Source organism: Carassius carassius, chromosome 8 (assembly GCF_963082965.1).
Source record: "Carassius carassius chromosome 8, fCarCar2.1, whole genome shotgun sequence".
Classification (NCBI taxonomy): domain Eukaryota; kingdom Metazoa; phylum Chordata; class Actinopteri; order Cypriniformes; family Cyprinidae; genus Carassius; species Carassius carassius.
The window spans coordinates 6,911,446-6,932,573 of NC_081762.1; the positions used below are offsets into that span (position 1 = coordinate 6,911,446).

General features: G+C 34.7%; 1 protein-coding gene and 1 pseudogene across 1 annotated transcript in view; one reads left to right on the plus strand and one right to left on the minus strand.

Annotated features, from left to right (window-relative positions):
- stpg1 (sperm-tail PG-rich repeat containing 1) overlaps positions 1-21,128 on the plus strand; it is a 382,184-nt gene that overhangs the window by 282,317 nt on the left and 78,739 nt on the right. The gene's annotated exons all lie outside the window — the stretch shown is intronic.
- The window catches only part of LOC132144851 (trafficking protein particle complex subunit 9-like), a 59,529-nt pseudogene that overhangs the window by 33,937 nt on the left and 4,464 nt on the right, over positions 1-21,128 (minus strand).

A 21,128-nucleotide genomic window follows, 5' to 3' on the forward strand; every position in this document is an offset into this window, starting at 1 on the left:
ATAAGGAGTAATGTGTGTATATATACAGTACAGACCAAAAGTTTGGACACACCTTCTCATTCAAAGAGTTTTCTTTATTTTCATGACTATGAAAATTGTAGAGTCACACTGAAGGCATCAAGGGCTATTTGACCAAGAAGGAGAGTGATGGGGTGCTGCGCCAGATGACCTGGCCTCCACAGTCACCGGACCTGAACCCAATCGAGATGGTTTAGGGATGAGCTGGACTGCAGACAGAAGGCAAAAGGGCCAACAAGTGCTAAGCATCTCTCGGGAAACTCCTTCAAGACTGTTGGAAGACCATTTCAGGTGACTACCTCTTGAAGCTCATCAAGAGAATGCCAAGAGTGTGCAAAGCAGTAATCAAAGCAAAAGGTGGCTACTTTGAAGAACCTAGAATATGACATATTTTCAGTTGTTTCACACTTTTTTGTTATGTATATAATTACATATATAATTCCACATGTGTTAATTCATAGTTTTGATGCCTTCAGTGTGAATCTACAATTTTCATAGTCATGAAAATAAAGAAAACTCTTTGAATGAGAAGGTGTGTCCAAACTTTTGGTCTGTACTGTACATATATACATATATATATATATATATATATATATATATATATATATATATATATATATATATATATATATATATATATATATATATGTGTGTGTGTGTAATTCAAAATATATCATGATAAATATTAACATACCATGGTTATACCATAACTATACAGTACAGTAACATGATATTTTAATACATTTCATGGTATTCATTTAAGATAGTATTTTCTTAGTACTTTAAAGAATACCATAGTATATATACTGTATCAAAGCACCATAGTTTTAACTTGTAATAGCTTCACAGTACCAGCTAGTCACCATGGTTTGAGATTTTAAACAACTACACTGCCATAGTATTTTTAATGTGGCAAAGTGTTCTGCCATTTGCCTTAAGAAGTCTATAAATAATAGAGCCTGTGCCGTTTGATGCTGCTTAAGAGATCCAGAAAACACTTCAACTCCTTCCAGGCGCCTCCAACTGCCAACAGGAAAAGAGACAACTTAATGACAGCGCCTGTCATAATGAATCAAACAGACCAATTGGAAGCACAATGATGTGTGTTCAGTTTAGAATCTTTTAAACAGTAATTAAGATCACTACCAAAGCCCATCAGAGCAATACCAACCTGCATAAACAGTGTGTGAGGTGAAAACTCAAAGATCACGCCAATATGATTAAAGTCTCAGAGAAAACAATAACTCACACAGAGGAAGTTAAAGAGAAACAACTCACCGATCTTCTTCAAGTGCTCGTCTCCTCTGCTGTGCATTGTAATTGGAGAGTAGATGAATGGGCTGGTGCTGGACATGCCCTGTCCCAGAAGGCTTTTCACCTTATGAGGACGCAGACTCACCGGAAGGTTTAACAGAGACACAGATCTAAAGAAATAAGCAAAAAACTGAGAGAGTTTCACATATTAAGTAAACAGAAAGGTCCTGAAAGGTGTCTTATGCTCTCTTCAGTGACTACGTTTACATGCTGTTAAAATTCGGGTTATGGTCGGTTTAAGGTCACTATTCGGGTTTCTGAAACATTCGGGAAAACCCGTTTACATGTGTGAGCAGAGAGAGTTACTCCTGTATGCATGGAATGTGTAATCAGTCGCCAATCCCGATGTAAACGGCGACGCACGGTTAGCGTCTGGACGTACGGACAACAAGACGCAATATGCGTCATTTCCGAATCTTCTTCCTGTATCCAAAGACAACAACAACAGCAGCAGCAGGCGGATAATGAATAGTTTGGGGCAGATAGCGATAGTCTTTGTTTGCACTTTGGCGCTGGTACTGATCCACCAGCAGCACTTGACACTACTGTGCCTCTATACTGCACGCAGGGTTTTTTTATGCGCCGTCTCTACTCAAAAGACCAAGATTCCTTGCGAATGGAACATGCGCAGAACACACAATTTGATGGGGATATGCCGAAACGCGTTTACAAGACCAAATATTCGGGTTAGAAAAGGGGTACCCCAGGTATAATATCCCGGTTTTTATATGAGCATATCCGGGTTTTTGCCGGTGTTTACATGGCCGTGCGCGACCGGGTTATTGCTAATATCCCGGTTTTGAACGGGTTATTGGCTGCATGTAAACGCAGTCAGTGTCACATGATCCTTCAGAAATCATTCTAGTATGCTGATTTGCTTGTCAAGAAACATTTATTAATACCAGTGTTGACTTTGAGAGTTGAAATACTTCATATTTTTGTGAAAACTATGATATACTTCTTTTAGGATGCTTTGGCGAAAATAAAGTTCAAAAGAACAGCATATATTTGAAATTAAAATATTTTGTAAAATTATTAATAATTATTCTCAGTAGCAAGGTTTCCATTACAGATTTGTGCAAAACTTTTGCGATATTTCATAAATGTCGATAAAAACAATTGCCAATAAGTCTAATGATAATTCATGGCAAAGGATGTTGGTAGGTTTATGTATATTACAGCCACCGCACTAATCATTATTTTTAATCGAAGAAGTAGATGTGTATCTTTAGTGAAGCAGTGCAGAGAGCTGCTTCTGGAAATCTTTGGAAAAGTGACGCAGCGCAGCTGGTATAAACACTAGCTTTGACTAGAGTGGCCAGTGGCTGTGTCAGAGCCGTAAAGCACCAGACATGTGTAGTGTAAATATCCAAGCATTATTGGAAAGGAAAGGCCTTTATGAGGAGAATGAGGTGTTTCTTGGAGGTTATAGTATATTAAAGAATATACATGTGACTCAGATGACCTGTAAATGCAAAAGAAAAAAAGACACATGTTTTTTGATACATTCCTTTTTCGAGTTGCCTGGAAAACCACCTCATGTGAGCATAAAAATGTTATGATATATGGGAGTTTTGACCTTATTTAAACCTCCAGCAACAACTCCAAAACCATAGCAACCACCACAAATGCCGACAACCACCTTACAACCACTCCAACAACGCAACCACCTTGCAACCACTCCAACAACGCAACCACCTTGCAACCACTCCAACAACGCAACCACCTTGCAACCACTCCAACAACGCAACCACCTTACAACAACTCCAACAACGCAACCACCTTACAACCACTCCAACAATGCAACCACCTTACAACCACTCCAACAACGCAACCACCTTACAACAACTCCAACAACGCAACCACCTTACAACCGCTCCAACACCGCCACCACCTTACAACCGCCCCAACAACGCAACCACCTTACAACCGCTCCAACAACGCAACCACCTTACAACCGCTCCAACAACGCAACCACCTTACAACCGCCTCAACAACGCAACCACCTTACAACCGCCCCAACAACGCAACCACCTTACAACCGCTCCAACAACGCAACCACCTTACAACCACTCCAACAACGCAACCACCTTACAACCACTCCAACAACGCAACCACCTTACAACCACTCCAACAACACAACCACCTTACAACCACTCCAACAACGCAACCACCTTGCAACCACTCCAACAACGCAACCACCTTACAACCACTCCAGCAACGCAAACACCTTACAACCACTCCAACTACGCATTCATCCTAGCAACAACCTAACCCTAACTCAGATCATAGAAAACCACACCAAATCTCCAGTAACAGCCTCAACACCACCCAAAACACTAGCAACATGACTAAAACCCAGCAACCACCCACAACATCCTAGCAACGACCTAACAACCAACCTAACAACCAACTACTTCACCCCATCATTTGCTTTATATAACAGAAGCTATATATAAGAAGCAAGAAAGAGTGAATATTAAAAACCAAGACTGTGATTTTAAAAAAAGGAAAAAAAGACTGGCATAAGTCTGTGTTCTAAATCAAGCTCTCAAGTGTTGACCAGCTTTCAACACTCCTCAGTTCTGTTTCTACCCTTCCTGTTCTCAGATATTCATAGAAAAGGACACAAGAATCACTCTGAACTTTCACTTGATTCTGAACAGCGAACCTCTCGACTTTAGAGCTTAAATTTCTCATAACACTGTTGCCAGAGCAACAACATCTCCGAACAGCAATCAGGGCAGTTTAACACTGACATGTACTCTTTCCTATAAGATTTTAACGTTGTTTACGACAACGACAAGATTTCATTATGGAACTTTTTAAAGAAAAAATCTTAAAATTCGCCCTCTGTGTAAACTCTGGCAGCAGGCAGCGAGCAAGATACTGCATGTTAATGACATGTGAAGAGGGAGCTAACTATCAGGAGAAAAACTCCTTGTCTGAAGTTTTATAATTAAATATCCCTTTAAGGATAAATTAAGGCATTTGAACAACTCCAAAAAAAAAAACAAGCTCTTCGGAGAGGAGCGTTTCGAGAAATGGAGACTTCAATCAAGTGAACATGTTGAGCTTTAGCCACTGGTGGGATTATGAAATACATCTGTTAAACACATTTATAGGCCTTTCTTTCCTACGCACAAAGAACATCAGCAACTTCCTTGGGACAGATGAAAGAAGTTTGCGCTTCCCATTAAAATGTTTAATTTGGGGAGAATAAAACAAATGAAAGCTGCATATTTAATTTTCATACAGCTTTCTTATGGCTCATAGGCCAACAAACTTCAAAAATGTTTTAAACCAAAGTTAGAGTTCAGATGAGTCGTTTTTCAGACACGGAGCTGTGGAAATACAACATCAAAAGCCTCTAAGTGGACTTTGAGCTAAATGTGTTCAAATAAATAAAACATTATGCTTTCATGACAAACAGAAATATTTTGTCATAAATAGTCAGAAGATTTTTTGTTGTACAATAACAATCAAAAGCATTTATTGAAGCTAAGCTGCATAAAGCCACAACCATGAGCTCATTAACATATGAGCTCCCACATATGCAAATCATCTCATTTACATATGAAATATTTAAAGAGGCAGAAGCAAAAATCAGCCTGTTTAGATCAGAGTAGGTCTAGAAAAATGCAAGTGTGACTATGTTTGGTACAAGCTCTCTCACCTGACGATGGCCAGTTTGGTGAAGGGAACAGGAGGAAGTTTGAGTCTATCAGAGAGGCTGATCACCTCCATTCCACCCAGACACTTTGACGTGTAGTTTTCCAGACTCTGGCTCATTTCTTTCTTCTCTGTGAAGAGAGGAAGAGAATGTGTATTGTTATTTCTGGGACAGAAACACATACTGAAATTATAAAAAAAAAAAAAAAAGTGAAAATTACAAATAAATAAATATAAATAATAATAAAAAAAAATATTATGTAGCTATAGATAACACTAAAATGTTAAATATATATAAAAAAATATATACAAATATTTTATTGTTGTTGTTATTAATAATGCTAGTATTATTATTAGTAGTATATATGAATAATAATATAAAATATTATAAATGTAAAACAAACATTACTATTATATTATTATTTATTATCATTATTATACATATTTTATATATAACACCTTAACACAATCAGTTAAAAATTCTTGCAAACCATTGTATACAAAAATGATTTATAAAATGGATATGGAGCTAAAATCTGATTGGATGAGCTTTTAAGACTAGTATTCTTCTGAAACATCACTGTTTCAGTGTAAGAGCCAACACCACACCTCATAAATCAGCAGATCATCAACGCATTCAAAGAGCATTGAGAGCCCCAAGGGGTGAAATTACCCACAATCCTCGCTCACAGGTCTCTAGCCCGGAGCGAGATAGAAATTGAACAAAGCAAATAATCGGAGCGTCCGTACATCAAGAGGGGAGACGTGCATGGCTCACGACCGGTCTATTTTAAGCTCTGTTTTCACAGGTGAGTGTCGTAAATGTGACTGACTACTCTATCTATAAAAAAAGTTTACAGCTTAACTCTGCCATCAATTCACACCTCAGAGCCTTTCCGATAAAGCCAATGATCTCGCTGCAGTCACAATCAGATCCAAACACTTGGAGAGAATCCCTGCTGCACTGAGCAACAGGCATGCAACACATTACAGACAAGACAAATACAATGGACGGACATATTTTTTTATAATAATAATACATATAATATTATTCTTATAATACAAAGTGTTATAAATATTATTTTAGTTATTACTATTGTTTTATTATTATTAGCATTATTATTAAAATGAAAAAAGTATAAATATACAATATAAAAATATAGAAATAATAATAAAAACAATAATAATATTTAATAATTTATAACATTTTACGGACAAATATAATGGATGTTTAATGGATGTATAATGGAAAATAATGTCATTTTTAAAGTATATATATATATATATATATATATATATATATATATATAGTTATATATTAATAATAATAATAATAAAATTCCTGTAGCATTTTGCAATAACATTAAATACATATCTGTATTAACATGATTTGTATTATGTTATAATAAACAATAATAATAAAACAAAATGATAATAATTTATTCTTATTATTAAAAATGTTAATATATAAAAATATACATTTTAAATAATAAAAGCATGATTTATAACATTTTGTTTATTAATAACATAATAACATTAATAATATAAAATAATTTAATATTATTGTTATCGCTATATTTATTATTATTATTGATATTTTATATCTATAATATAATGATGTGATAAAAATCAAAAAGGCTTTATAAATATTAATTAAAATAAAAAACATGATCTATTAATATTTGTATATATAATAAATAACAAATCACAAATAACAAAACAAAATGTTATATTTAAAATATTATTAATATTATTATTATTATTATTACTACTTCTACTACCACTGTTATTAGGTTACTTGTTCTACAAACAAAAGGAATCCTTTGAACGCTGAGCAGATGGGAATTGAAAGCTTCATAAAATAGTTGCTGGCAGACAGCAGACCCTGTGGCAGACGGAAAGGTGGAACTAACTTAGAGCTGCCATTAATGATTTAACATGACCCCAAGAAAGATCAGTCCCATCGATATTTCTCATTCCTCACACAGGGGTGCAGCTGGCCCACGGTGAAGTGCCATCTGAGAAGGTAAGAAGGAGAAGGATGAGAGGATGAGAAGAGGTATAATACACATCCTTCACAACAGTCATGTTGAGGGAATAATAGACCAAAAACCCATCTGGCTCCGAGACCAGACTACAAAAAAATTCATTCTAATCCTTTGTAATTTTAGGACATCGAAGAGGTTAGAGGTGGTCAGTTCATCTAAAGAACAAGTGTGATGCAAGCAATGATGTTAATGCCATTAAATGCAAGAAACTCATAAAATGGATATGTAACAAAGTCAGAATGCAGGGAGGTTTTTTTACACTTTAAATTGCCCACTACAACAGAGGCTTTAGTTCTTACATACATGCAAACCACACAGGTCAAATCTAAAAACAACTATTTAATAGATGTTCTCTCTGTGTCCATTGTTCATTTGACAGCTCTGAAAGAGACCTGTGTGCATCTCTGGATCACCTTTAGACAGAATATGGGATTTCTGCCTGCCTACAATTGAGTTATATAACATAAATTTTAAAAAACAACAACAGGGAAAACCAAAACCAAACACTTAAGAGTCCATCTACTTGGAGAACTCTCAAACCAACTTGACTATTTACAGAAACCTAGAAAACAAATCATAAAAAGACCGCAAAGAAACTTCTGCTTTCAATTCATCGTGCCTTATCATGATCTCATTTTCTCTATTTTACATACTTGAAGTGTAAAATAAAAAATTCAGCCTTTTTAAGATGCGATATTGGCAGGCCACTGCAGAAAGTGAATGTTTCTATCAGTGCTTCTTGGTTAAAAAGATTATCTTGAAAAGATAAACGAGTAGAAAGAAAATTAAATTAAAAAGCCGTCAGACCAGTCAGAGCCAAAGTGATTCATATTCTTACTAATGGACACTAAAGTGTCTGTGAGATTGAGAGAAAGTGGGTAGGTGATAATATTTCTCTTAGTAAATGATGAGGGGTCTTGCTATAATCTCAAACCACGGTACTTGAATTAAATATATATCCTCATTTAAATCCATCAAAAGGAGGAAATTGTCTGTTAACTAGCTATTTGGTTTAGGTTTTTTTTTTTTTTTTTTTTTAAATACAAAACAGTATGCATGAATCATATTTCTAACTCCACCATGCATCTGGGCACAGTTTTTAAATTATTTTAAAAGGTTCTTTCAGTAATATCATATGATTTCAATAGCCCTTCCTTCCTTTGTTCTCAACATTAATCAAAAATATTGCAACAAAAGGAACCCAATACATAAGGTATTCACAGTTTCTGATGTGGACTTTGCGTGTGACCCCAATTAACAGGGTGAAAAAATGTTAATCGCTCATTGAGATTTTTCTCGTACGACGTCACTGCTAATCAAATGGTGTCTTTTCTATGAAGTGATTCATTTAGCAGGAAATACCTCACATGGATGTTTGCCAAATCTTATCGAACAAAGGAAACTAAATCTCACAGACGATCTTTGTCTTACTGATGCAGATAAACTTCTTAAAAACAGACCTAATCAAAATTCATTCAAATTCAGAGGAACATCTGGACAAAAAGCTGCTAAACCCAGTCTACAGCTAAACACCATCCAGTACGTTATTTATGATTACTATAAATGACATAAACTGCACTCACAAACCATTTTACTTTTACTTTTATATATATATATATACATAAAATGGATATGAATGACTTTTTCAATGGCTGATATGCATTATAAATATATTTCAACCTTATATAAGGATATATATTACATTGAAATAAATAATATATGAAAATAAATACATACATACATACAAATAAACACAGCATCACCATAAAACCACACAATTCACTATACTTAATATATTTACACATAAAATGAATATTGCATAATTAGCTATAACTATATTTACACATATTAACCTTTATATTTAATAATAAATAATATTGTATTTATATATATATATATATATATATATATATATATATATATATATAAACGGCATCGCCTCAAAACAACAATATATATATATATATACAGTCGTGGCCAAAAGTTTTGAGAATTACATAAATATTGAAAATTGGAAAAGTTGCTGCTTAAGTTTCTATAATAGCAATTTGCATATACTCCAGAATGTTATGAAGAGTGATCAGATGAATTGCATAGTCCTTCTTTGCCATGAAAATTAACTTAATCCCAAAAAACCTTTCCACTACATTTCATTGCTGTCATTAAAGGACCTGCTGAGATCATTTCAGTAATCGTCTTGTTAACTCAGGTGAGAATGTTGAAGAGCACAAGGCTGGAGATCATTATGTCAGGCTGATTGGGTTAGAATGGCAGACTTGACATGTTAAAAGGAGGGTGATGCTTGAAATCATTGTTCTTCCATTGTTAACCATGGTGACCTGCAAAGAAACGCGTGCAGCCATCATTGCGTTGCATAAAAATGGCTTCACAGGCAAGGATATTGTGGCTACTAAGACTGCACCTAAATCAACAATTTATAGGATCATCAATAACTTCAAGGAAAGAGGTTAAATTCTTGTAAAGAAGGCTTCAGGGCGTCCAAGAAAGTCCAGCAAGCGCCAGGATCGTCTCCTAAAGAGGATTCAGCTGCGGGATCGGAGTGCCACCAGTGCAGAGCTTGCTCAGGAATGGCAGCAGGCAGGTGTGAGCGCATCTGCACGCACAGTGAGGCAAAGACTTTTGGAAGATGGCCTGGTGTCAAGAAGGGCAGCAAAGAAGCCACTTCTCTCAAAAAAAACATCAGGGACAGATTGATCTTCTGCAGAAAGTATAGTGAATGGACTGCTGAGGACTGGGGCAAAGTCATATTCTCCGATGAAGCCCCTTTCCGATTGTTTGGGGCATCTGGAAAAAGGCTTGTCCGGAGAAGAAAAGGTGAGCGCTACCATCAGTCCTGTGTCATGCCAACAGTAAAGCATCCTGACACCATTCATGTGAGGGGTTGCTTCTCATCCAAGGGAGTGGGCTCACTCACAATTCTGCCCAAAAACACAGCCATGAATAAAGAATGGTACCAAAACACCCTCCAACAGCAACTTCTTCCAACAATCCAACAACAGTTTGGTGAAGAACAATCCATTTTCCAGCACGATGGAGCACTGTGCCATAAGGCAAAAGTGATAACTAAGTGGCTCGGGGACCAGAATGTTGAAATTTTGGGTCCATGGCCTGGAAACTCCCCAGATCTTAATCCCATTGAGAACTTGTGGTCAATCCTCAAGAGGCGGGTGGACAAACAAAAACCCATTAATTCTGACAAACTCTGAATTTTTTTTTACAGTATTGTATCTGGATGATATTGAAATGTTAATTAAAAATTGTATACAAAATGCGATATTCGCAGAGTTATTAGGTCAATTTTTTCTAACATTTTTTCCAAACCGCGACAAACACTTGTCTCCCTTTTTTGTAGAATGCTATATATCTGCTCAACTAATCACAATACCATTCCACGCACTGTAAATGGTAATAACCAATCACAACACCATTCCACGCTCTCTAGACAGTAACAGCGGTGCTTTGAATACACTCTGCATCCTAGTTTTCCTCATCTAGTTTGTACTTTGTGATCAACAAACAAAGGCTGCACGATAAATTGCATGTGAATAACATCAACTGCAAGATGCTATCCTATCAATATGGGCCAACATTTCTAAAGAATGCTTTCAGCACCTTGTTGAATCAATGCCACGTAGAATTAAGGCAGTTCTGAAGGCCAAAGGGGGTCAAACACAGTATTTTATATATATATATATATATATATATATATACACACACACACACACACACACACATATATATATATATATATATATATATATATATATACAATATATATATATTTACTCACAATTTATAATGTACTGTATAAAAAATAAACCCTTTAGAATACCCTGATTTTGCATTCTGAAACAAACCACTATTTCTTCCTTGGGGAACATTTTAACTAAAGCGTTTTTGATGGGTCAGGACAGAAAAAAAAAGAGGAAGTGTGTAATGCGAAAATGTCATAGACTCAACAAAAAGTCTAAAAACATGACTGAGGTAAAAAGCCTACAGCTGTCGGCAGTGATGAACTCAAGTGCTCAGGTTGATGTGAGGACTGCTGACGGGATATAAGCAGAGATGACTGTCACATAAATTATGAATAATGCATAAACAGGGCGCTGAAGTCCACTGCGATGAAATTACCGACTGCAGATGAGCACTTAAACCCAACAAACACGCAACATGCTGACAAATGCTTCTCAATTGGAGGAAGAAATGCAGGCTACAAAAAAAGTGTTGTAAATTGAGATCCACTAAAACTGGGAGGAGACGGCAAACTGACAACCGACTCAGAAAATTGCTGTTTACAGCAGTTCAGTGAGGAGCAATAGATTAGACGTTACTATAGTCCATCGCAAAGGTCCGCAGAACACCCTCGCATCTTTCGGCTGAGAGAGGGAAGGGCTGTTACTATGGAAACCATCAACACCCAGGAATGTGAGGAAAGGGCCAGTGAGGGAAAAGTGACTCGCTAAACAATTCATGAAATGTTCAGATGAGGGTTTGCGTCTCTTCAGTCTTCAGTCACAAAAGGCATCATATTCAAACTACATGTAATTGCATGCCGTCTGATCAGGGTATAATTACTGACTTTGCACAGCCTCTGAAGGGACGACACGTGGGTCACTAACTTGATGTACCGCACATTTTCGAGTCAAGTATCAAATGAAAGGGTTCAGCCCCTGAGGGAAAGACTTTAGATGACAGAACACAGCCAAATAGAAAGGACAAGCATACAATCATATGCATATACACCATTAGATGTACCTCTTAAAATATCATGAAAACAAACTCTGATTGCTTTAAATTGGTGGTTATTTTAAAAATAAATAAATAAAGCTTAAAAAACCGAAACGAACACTGAAAAACTAAGCAAAATAAAATGAAAATACAATAAAAAGGCTGAAATTTTAAATAAAAGTACTACAATATTTAAAACAAAAATAAAAATAAAGCTACATATAAATATTTTAAAATGATAATAACAATGACAAATGTACATAAAATCACAAAACATTTAAATGAATGTAAAAATATCAATATAAAACTATTTTAAATATTAATAAATGATATAAAATAGTAAAATACTAAAATAACACTGACTAGAGTAACAAAACAAAAAAGCAGTATTTCAGTGCAGTTGCCAAGGAGTTCTGAGTGCTTTTAAGCATATTGTTACACTAAAATGTAGTGAATTTTAGTGCATTGCTAGTCTGTTGCTAGTGTGTTTTGGGTGGTACCTGGGCATTGCTTACAACTAATAAATGTTTTTTAGTACATATTTATATTTATGCCTAGCTTAGCAAAGAGCACTAAATATTCTGAATGCGTTCACCAGGTACATCATCCTAAAATCCATTTCAAATTGCTTGTCTGTGTTTCTGTCAAAAAACGTCTCTCCCTCTCCCAGTCTCCCCAGAGCCGCGCTTAATATTTCAGGGACAAAGGTGCTTTTAGCAAGAGCCTGAAAGTGAGAAAGATGTTGTTTTGTGAGGTGCGTGTGTATGTGTGTGTATGTTGGCCATAAGAGAGACCTAGTGAGTGTATATCTTGTGGGGGCTGGAAAGTAGGGCTGCACGATATTTGAAAAAAACTCACATTGCGATATTTAGTTTTTCTGCTTTATATATTGTGACATGAAAATATATATATATTAATGATTGGGGTGATTTTGTAGGTGAGTAAATCATCATGGAAAATAAATTACAAGATAAATATAATAGAAAAAAGATACAAATGAAATTATGCTTTATATTTTTTCTGGCTAAGTCTAACAGTGTTCAAGTACAGAAATTTAATAATCAAACGTGAAATAACACTGCATAGTTTTCACTGTATAAATTAAATATAATAAATCAATGTTAAAGCTCTGTTTTGTTTGATTAAGATCCATTACACAGAAAGCAACGTGTCGTGAACATTGAACTGCTGTGAACCAATATACCGTTACACATTCATTTTCTTTCTCAATTGTTTACCTTCGCCAACATCTTAAGCAACTGTGTTTACAATGATACTTGCATTTTGACATAATTTTGCGTGTGTCTGTCATTTCAGGCACAAACAGAGGTGGAACAGAATGGAATATAGTGATGACGTGCATCTGTGTGGCTCTCACGGTGTCTATAATCAGTGATGCTGTCTACACTGGATGTGACACAACGTGACGCGACAAATCCCCAATGGTAAACTGATACTTCGTTATCTTGATGACGTACTAACAAAGTCTGCGCAGGGCGACGCCACATGACAACAGTCGCATCCGGTGTACACACGGTGTCTTCGTGTAAGCAAAGAAAACAATCAGTAGGCTATAAATATAACTATCAGTATACTTAACATCGCGATAATCGCGATATCGATGCTAGAATGATATATCGCGCAGCCCAACTGTAAAGGTTGTGAGTGTGTTTGTTTAAAGCTGTATGAGAGTTAGATTAGATTATCCAGTTTAAAAGGTCTGAAATAACTTTGATTCATGCAAACTTTCAGTCCATGTACCTGACTGCATATGACTGAATGTCACAGAACATGCCTGGATAACATTAGACCCCAAAATGTTATTTTAATACGATTTATATCTATACATTTCTATATTTTTATTTTTCTAATAAAAGCTTGTTTTGTAATAACAATCATAGTAATATGAATCTTAGTTTATTTAATATATATAGCTTATTCTTGATTTTAAACCAAATTTTAAAGTACATTAGCACACACAGTTATGTTTTAAAAATCACTGTATTATATTCTTTTTGTATTTTGTTTTAAACAAAAATGTTATATAATAAAATATTACAATTAATTCATATTATTACAAAAATAAAAGAAGAATGCAAATTGTTTTATGCAAAACATAATTTTCTCATCTTCATTTGTATTTTGCAGTGAAATGTGACCAGTCAATATTTCTGTGAGATATGTATTTTGCACACGTATAAATAAAAAATAAAAAATAAAACATCTAATGAAAATCTTCATGTCTTATTGCACTGTTTTTAGATTAGAGTTGGACAATTAATATAATTCACATTTACAGAATCAAAGTGTCTCTTTAACACAGAGAGTTTCCTGCAGGTCATTTAGACGCATCCATTCACAAAATGTGCTACTAACTTCTAAATAAAACTAAATTAACACCACAGACATCGGAATGGAGCTGAAAATGAATCTCTGTGTTGCAATTTACACCTTTCATCCGGTGAGATTTTCTCAAGTGTCTTCGCCAGCTCTCTAAATGAAGCTCTTTATTTGGCATTCTTGACAAACGTCGTCAAAAATAGCAGCCGAACGAACACATACCTCAAATAGCTTATTTCACACTGCTCCGTGCAGACAACACAGGCCTGCTGACATGTGAGCTCTGGCAAATGAAACTTGACAAAACACTAATTAGCCGACAACATCACTTTCTTTTCCTCTGCGTCTCTCTCGGTCTGCTCTGCTGCTCTTTCAGTCTTTTACCCATCATTTCTATCCGTTTCCTGACAATAAACTCCTAAACTTTGGGGAAATGTTGTTTAGTGAGGTACTTAAAAACAACATGAAACTGCACCTGCAACACATTTAACTTGAGTAATGTCACATATTTTACGACTGAAAACAAATATTCAAGAGGAGAGTAATAATGAAGGGCAGGACTTGTTTTTATCCACTTTCTTGTACCCTGCACTTACTTGGTTACATTCGCAGAGAAGTCAATTACAGACTAGGAAAACAAACACTTTTCTTTAGAACAACTTACACTAGTGTTGCATTCACAATAACAGAGAACTTTAATAAGAAACCAACTCGTAATCGGATCTGCTTGACCAACGTCTTTTGTCTTTCTTTGGTCCTTTATTTATCTGAACCTTAGCTAATTTTCAAAAAAAAAAAAAACATTTTTAAAAGAATTAGAAGCAAAAATCTAATATTTTGGATTGTCAATATGATTTATGTTTTTGTCTCAAAATAAGTCTCTTTTGTTCACCAAGGCTGTGTCCATCCATCAAATTCACAGTAAAACAGTAATATTATAGAGTATTATTACAACTTAAAATAACTGTTTTATGTTTTAATATATATTAAAATGTAATTTATTCATGAGATGCAAAGCTGGATTTTCAACATAATTACTCCAGTGTCCCGTGACTCTTCCGAAATCATTCTAATATCCTGACTTGCTGCTTCAGAACCATTTTTTATATATATTACCCATGTTGAAAACAGTCGTGTTGTTTTAAAATTTTGGGGAAAAAAATTGCAAATGATGAAATTGATGAATAGAAAGTTTCAATGAACAACATTTATTTGAAATAGAGTTTTTGTAACATTATAAATTGCTACAGTGTTATTTAGGAACAATGCATTGCATTCACATTGAATAAAAGTGTTATGTATATATTTTTTTTTAACTGCAATGACCCCAAACTGTTGAATACTAGTGTTCATTGAAATAAATAAATACATAAATAAATTGAAACTTTTTCTAAAGTTTATGTTAATTAATATCTACAATCCAGTTCCATAGCTTGTCTCTAGTGCATAATGCAACAGCTAATATAATATTTCATTTTGGTCTCTTCTGCCTTATTTTATATCTAATTTATGAAAAGTGCCAGTAACAATTCAGAAATAGCATGGAAAATAGAAAATTGAGTCATAAAGTGGCTAAAACCAAAAAAATCTAAATATATATATATATATATATATATATATATATATATATATAATACATTAAACCACAATTGAATACAATTAAATAACATAATTTAAAAAAAATCTTTACAAAGGAAAAATAAACACACATAAACTTCTCTATAACCTCATCGTTTTCTCTTCCATCTAGATTCTAGAAGCATGTATCTGTCACATCTGCAAATATGTTTCTCCACCTCTTTCTCTCTGTCTGCATTAATTACTTCATAACACAAGCATCCACCTGTTATCTGTAGGCAGAGCAATTGTTCACCACAAATTAAAAATCCCCATCTTTTCTTCTAATTCTGTCAGGACTGACAAAGACGGCACCCCTCATGTGCTTAAAAGTAACTCTCTGAATCTCCCGCTCTGTTATCCCATCAAAAGTCCGCATCGACACTGATCAATGTCCAGCAAATGTGTTTCATTCAGACACCTCCGTTCTGTACAGTGCCTTTGTGTTGAGGACGTTTCTAACAACCGCTGCTATCATTAGTCGTTATACAGTAGTGTGTAACGGGGCGGCCTGCCATCTGACTCTTTGAAACTGTAGCTCCTCACCACATCTCTCAGATTGCACACAGTTTTAATTCAGGTGGACTGAGCAGCTCTCCTCAATCAAACATCAATCCTGTCAAAAGTGGGATGCTTACTGCAATTCAAAAGAACAGGGGAAACTTCTGAGAAGCCAACGCTGTGATAGTGATGTACGATTTATGAACAAATTGAAGTTCTAAAGCATGTTCTTATTAATATGTGATTAATTATAAATCCCTTGAAAGTAAACCTACAATATTAAACCCATAAGCAATATATAATGTAACCAACAGCATTCAACTAATATTGGGGGGAAAAATGGATACATGGTTTGAGCGATGACTCAAAAGGAGTCCATTTTTTAACCGGATGACTGAAACAAATCGACTGGCTAAAGATGAATCAAACTTTTCAACTCAGCTTGAGAATGACTAAATAAGTTGTGGACTACATTTGAGCTTAAAAAAGGAGTACATTTGAACTGTAAACCATAGTAGTATTCCTAAAGCCTCTGGACTTACAGACATAAAACAATGAAATATTGTTCATTTACAGGAATAAATGGCAAATTGTAGTAATATTAACAGTATGTAGGCGCTTTCAGCTACTTCAACAAGCTAAGAAAAGTTTAACTTTTGGCAAATGTAAAGCAACTACTAATTAGAGTGAAGAGGTCATGTGACCAGTCTCCGGTCAGCTATGGGGAAAAAAATATATATATATTTTTGTTATTTTTTTATTTGTTTTATTCTCATAGATTTATGAGAATGAATAAGAAAAGAGAATAAAGTATGAGAAAAAAAATTATGAAATTAAATGTATGTAAATAAATACATTTATGAAATAAACATATATTTGGGAATAAACAAACAAATAAATAAGTATTTTTTTCTTTAATTTAAGCAAAGTTCATGAATATATACAAACCAGTTCCATACTAGCTTGACTTTACTGCATGCAACAGCTAATTTAATATTTAACTTTGGTCTTATTCTGGTCTTATTGATCTTATTCATCGAAAGTGCCTGTAACAATACAGAAATAACTTAGAAAAATGTTACTTAGTCATAAAAATAAAATAAAATAAAATAAAATAAAAGCAAAAAAATATATATTTTAAATGTATTTTTTCTCAAAAATGTATAATAGTAAATAAAAAAGAAAATAAATTATTAAAAAATTTTTTTTAATAAAATGTAAGTAAATTAATACATCTACTGTATGCAAACAAATATTTGAAAATAAATATATTAATACCTCAGTAAACAACATAAGGGTTCCCAAGTGACTGACATTTATTTAAAAAATAAATCAAAATTTTTCATTATATATAAAATCATAGCAACAATAACCAGTCTGGTTATGTATCCGGTTTATGTAAACACAAGAAAAACACAGCTTATAATGAAGCCTGTTAGCAACTGTTCATTTTCCCTTCATTTTTGACATTACTTAGAATAAACAACTTTGCGAAACCTACTGTAGGACAACATAAAAATGCAGGATTGTGGGAACCAGAAATAAACAGAGCATGAGTGGGAGGGGAAAAATATCACGATTATTATTATACATTTAGTCATTAAGCGAGGACACAAAGTCAAATCCAATGAGAATGTAGAAGAAGCAGAAAAACACAGGTAAAACAGTCCTATTTAGACATCTACTAAACATCAACAAGAAGAGGAATATGCTACAGCATACAGCAGGCTGTTATTATATTAAATGAAATGTCAATGAAATAATACCTGCAAATACCTGTGTGTAAGTCATTAAAACGCAAAATATCATCATATGCTTGTTTGTCAAATATCTGGCTTCAACTTGAAGAATCCGTGCTCCTGTTTAAACTCCAAAAGAAGGCCTGAAATTCCATTTAAACACCCGAAAAAAGATCACATTGCTCGTTAGACAAAATAAGAGTGATTCGTTTGGCTCTCAAAGGAGAGAGGAGTGCAGAAATGGGTTTTATCAGAACATAGGGAGCCATTGTTACTCTGACACTGTGATGAAAACAGCGTTCGACCAATCCCTGAGCTCAGCCGAGGGAACTCTGGATTTGTTCTGTCTGGTAGGAAATGATAAGCTTGACAGAGCTCAATACCCAAGAGCTGCAGGCCCGACCGTGTGTGTGTGTGTGTGTGTGTGAGGCAGACAGGATTACAGCACACCTCTGTGGGGACAGGACGCTGTGAAGTGGACTATGGCTGAACAACAAAAAAACAACATCAATCTCTTTTCAAAGACATGGAGGCTTTCAGGAAAATCCAGGTAACACACCACACAGAGCACATACATCCATTACTTAACAAATGATAGGGACCAACATATATTTAGTTGTTCAGTATAATTTTTTTTTCTTTCAAATCTGGCTCTTCTTTTAAACACTGAAAGATAAAATGCAAATAAATAAATAAAATCATACCAATTCTTTTAAATCAATACTGTTCCTAAAATTACAAATAAATATTGTAATATTTCAAATATACACTTTTTATTTTATTTATTTTATTTTATTATGTTATTAATTTCGTTCACTATGATTAAACTATAATTAATTAATTAATATAAAATATCAATCGTATAATTAAAATATATTAAACTATAATTCTTAAGTATATTTTATATTATATTTCAGTGTATTATAATTGTGGTCTTTTTAAACATATTACCCTTTTAAGGAGCTTTAAAACAGTTGTACTTTTTGTTAGAGACTCAATTAGCCAGCTGTTTTTTTCAAATGAGTAATTTGACTGTTATTTAACTTCATTGCTTCGGGAAACTGCATTTTAAAAGTAGCTTCCCTGACCCTGCATTCGAAATTCACAAACAAGCTTCTAAAGAAATAAAGAAAATAAGTCACTGTGCAAAGAGAGAGATGACCCTCTAAAAAGAGTATGACTGAATGTATAATATGACGATTCCATAAAATACAGACCTGAAAATACAAGAACAAGTGCTCTCCGCAGCAGAATCAATCTACACAAATGCACTCTAGTGAACGGTTTATCCTCACTATCTCTTTCTTTTCATCTCTTGTCTTTTAGATGAGTGCCGTCTGTCTGAATCTCTCTGGGTACATGATGGGTGTCTAAATGAGCTGACAGCATCTACAGCCAGCGTTTGTTTGTATTTGCCTGATCTGTGCATATTTATTTCTCTCCTGATTCAGACAAGACAACTTTTTCACTGGAGAAAGAAATGGATTATGGATAGAGGAATTTTCACTTCACAAGACATTAACTGATGGACTGGAGTTTACTTGTGGATTATTGTGGTGTTTTTATCAGCTGTTTAGACTCTCATTCTGACGGCACCCATTCACTGCAAAGGATCCATTGGGGAGCAAATGATGTAATGCTATATTTCTCAATGAAAAAACTAATCTGAGTACATTTTTAGTAAATCTTCGTTTTTAGGTTAATTATTCCTTTAAGGAACCGAAGATTGGCGAACAATGGTTGCAAAAATGGCTAAAGAGCCCTAAAAGTCTGGAGGGCATTTGTGCATTCGCCCCATATCTTACCCTAGTCAGAGAAGAAGTCCAGCATAGTCTGCAGTAGAAAAGAGAGATGTCTGACAGACAGTCCTGGGTTCACCATACGACGAGATGCATAAACCAGCTCATGAAGCAACTGTAACTGTACTGCCGCCCACCCACGGTGGGTCCCTACAAACAGAGAGGAGGAGAAAGCATTTAAAACACACACAAAACACCACTTTTGATGGATTTACTTCACATGAGCCTTTGTGTTTCCACCTTTTAATTGGTTTTTCAGTGTAGCCTATTCTTCGCTCTTGCAGCTTTTTCTTTCCTTTTTCCCCTCTCATGAAGTTCATGTAAGTCAAAGTTTCTTATAAGAAAAGTCATCATTTTCACATGCTGTTTTTGTGGCTGTACCTTTAAGTATTCTTGACAACAACTGTCCATCAAAACCTTGTTCTTTACGTCCCCTTTAACTGATGAAATATAACGCGACATGAAGGTCAAACTCAGTCAAGCTTTGTTTGTACATACAGCATCTTTTTCTGCTCCAACTGTCAGAAAAGCATTATAAAATGTACAGTCCTAAATTACATCATTCAACAGCCGAGTTACAAAACTCATCCATCAGGCGACTCGCACGGCTGTCGCTGAAGAGAGAGAGTGAGGTGAAGCTTATCCGTGCTGCTCTGGAATGATTGCGTGGATTTATCACTCCACACAGTTCTGCCGCTCACATGACTGTTTATTTCACACTCACCTTACTTTCAAATCATGCAAATCCACACGAAGCTTTACAGTAGAGTGTTTGTCTGCACACCAAACCAAAGGAATCAAAAACTGCAACATCTGACGCTTTTTAATCAAGAAACTGGAATCAACCGTCTCCAAAAAGCGGTTTAGAATAGAGCACTACAATACTACTAAAGTTTACTCGCATGGTATTCATGAAAAACCTACTACAGATGTTAAAATGTGAAGTATAGACACTATATCCCACAATTCAATGTGCTCAAACAAGAAGCAATCATGAGGATTCTTAACTTCCTCTTGCTTACTAAAAGTTTCAGCCATATTTAGGTAGACATGCATTTAAAGTGTGCATTTCTACATACTTCCCAGATGTAACTTGCTTAAATAAACATGCTATTTTTTTCTGTCATACATAAAACATTACAGATTCATCCTTATTTGCATTCCACCCATCCAAAAAATAAAAAAATAAAATCAGAATTCACCCAGGTCTTTGGGTTAATATTACCCATATTACAACTATAGAAAAGCATGTGTTTGCTCTCTTTAGACTTTATAGTTGTAGCATTATGGACTGCATGGTCAAAGTTACTATGATTTTATTATATTTTTTT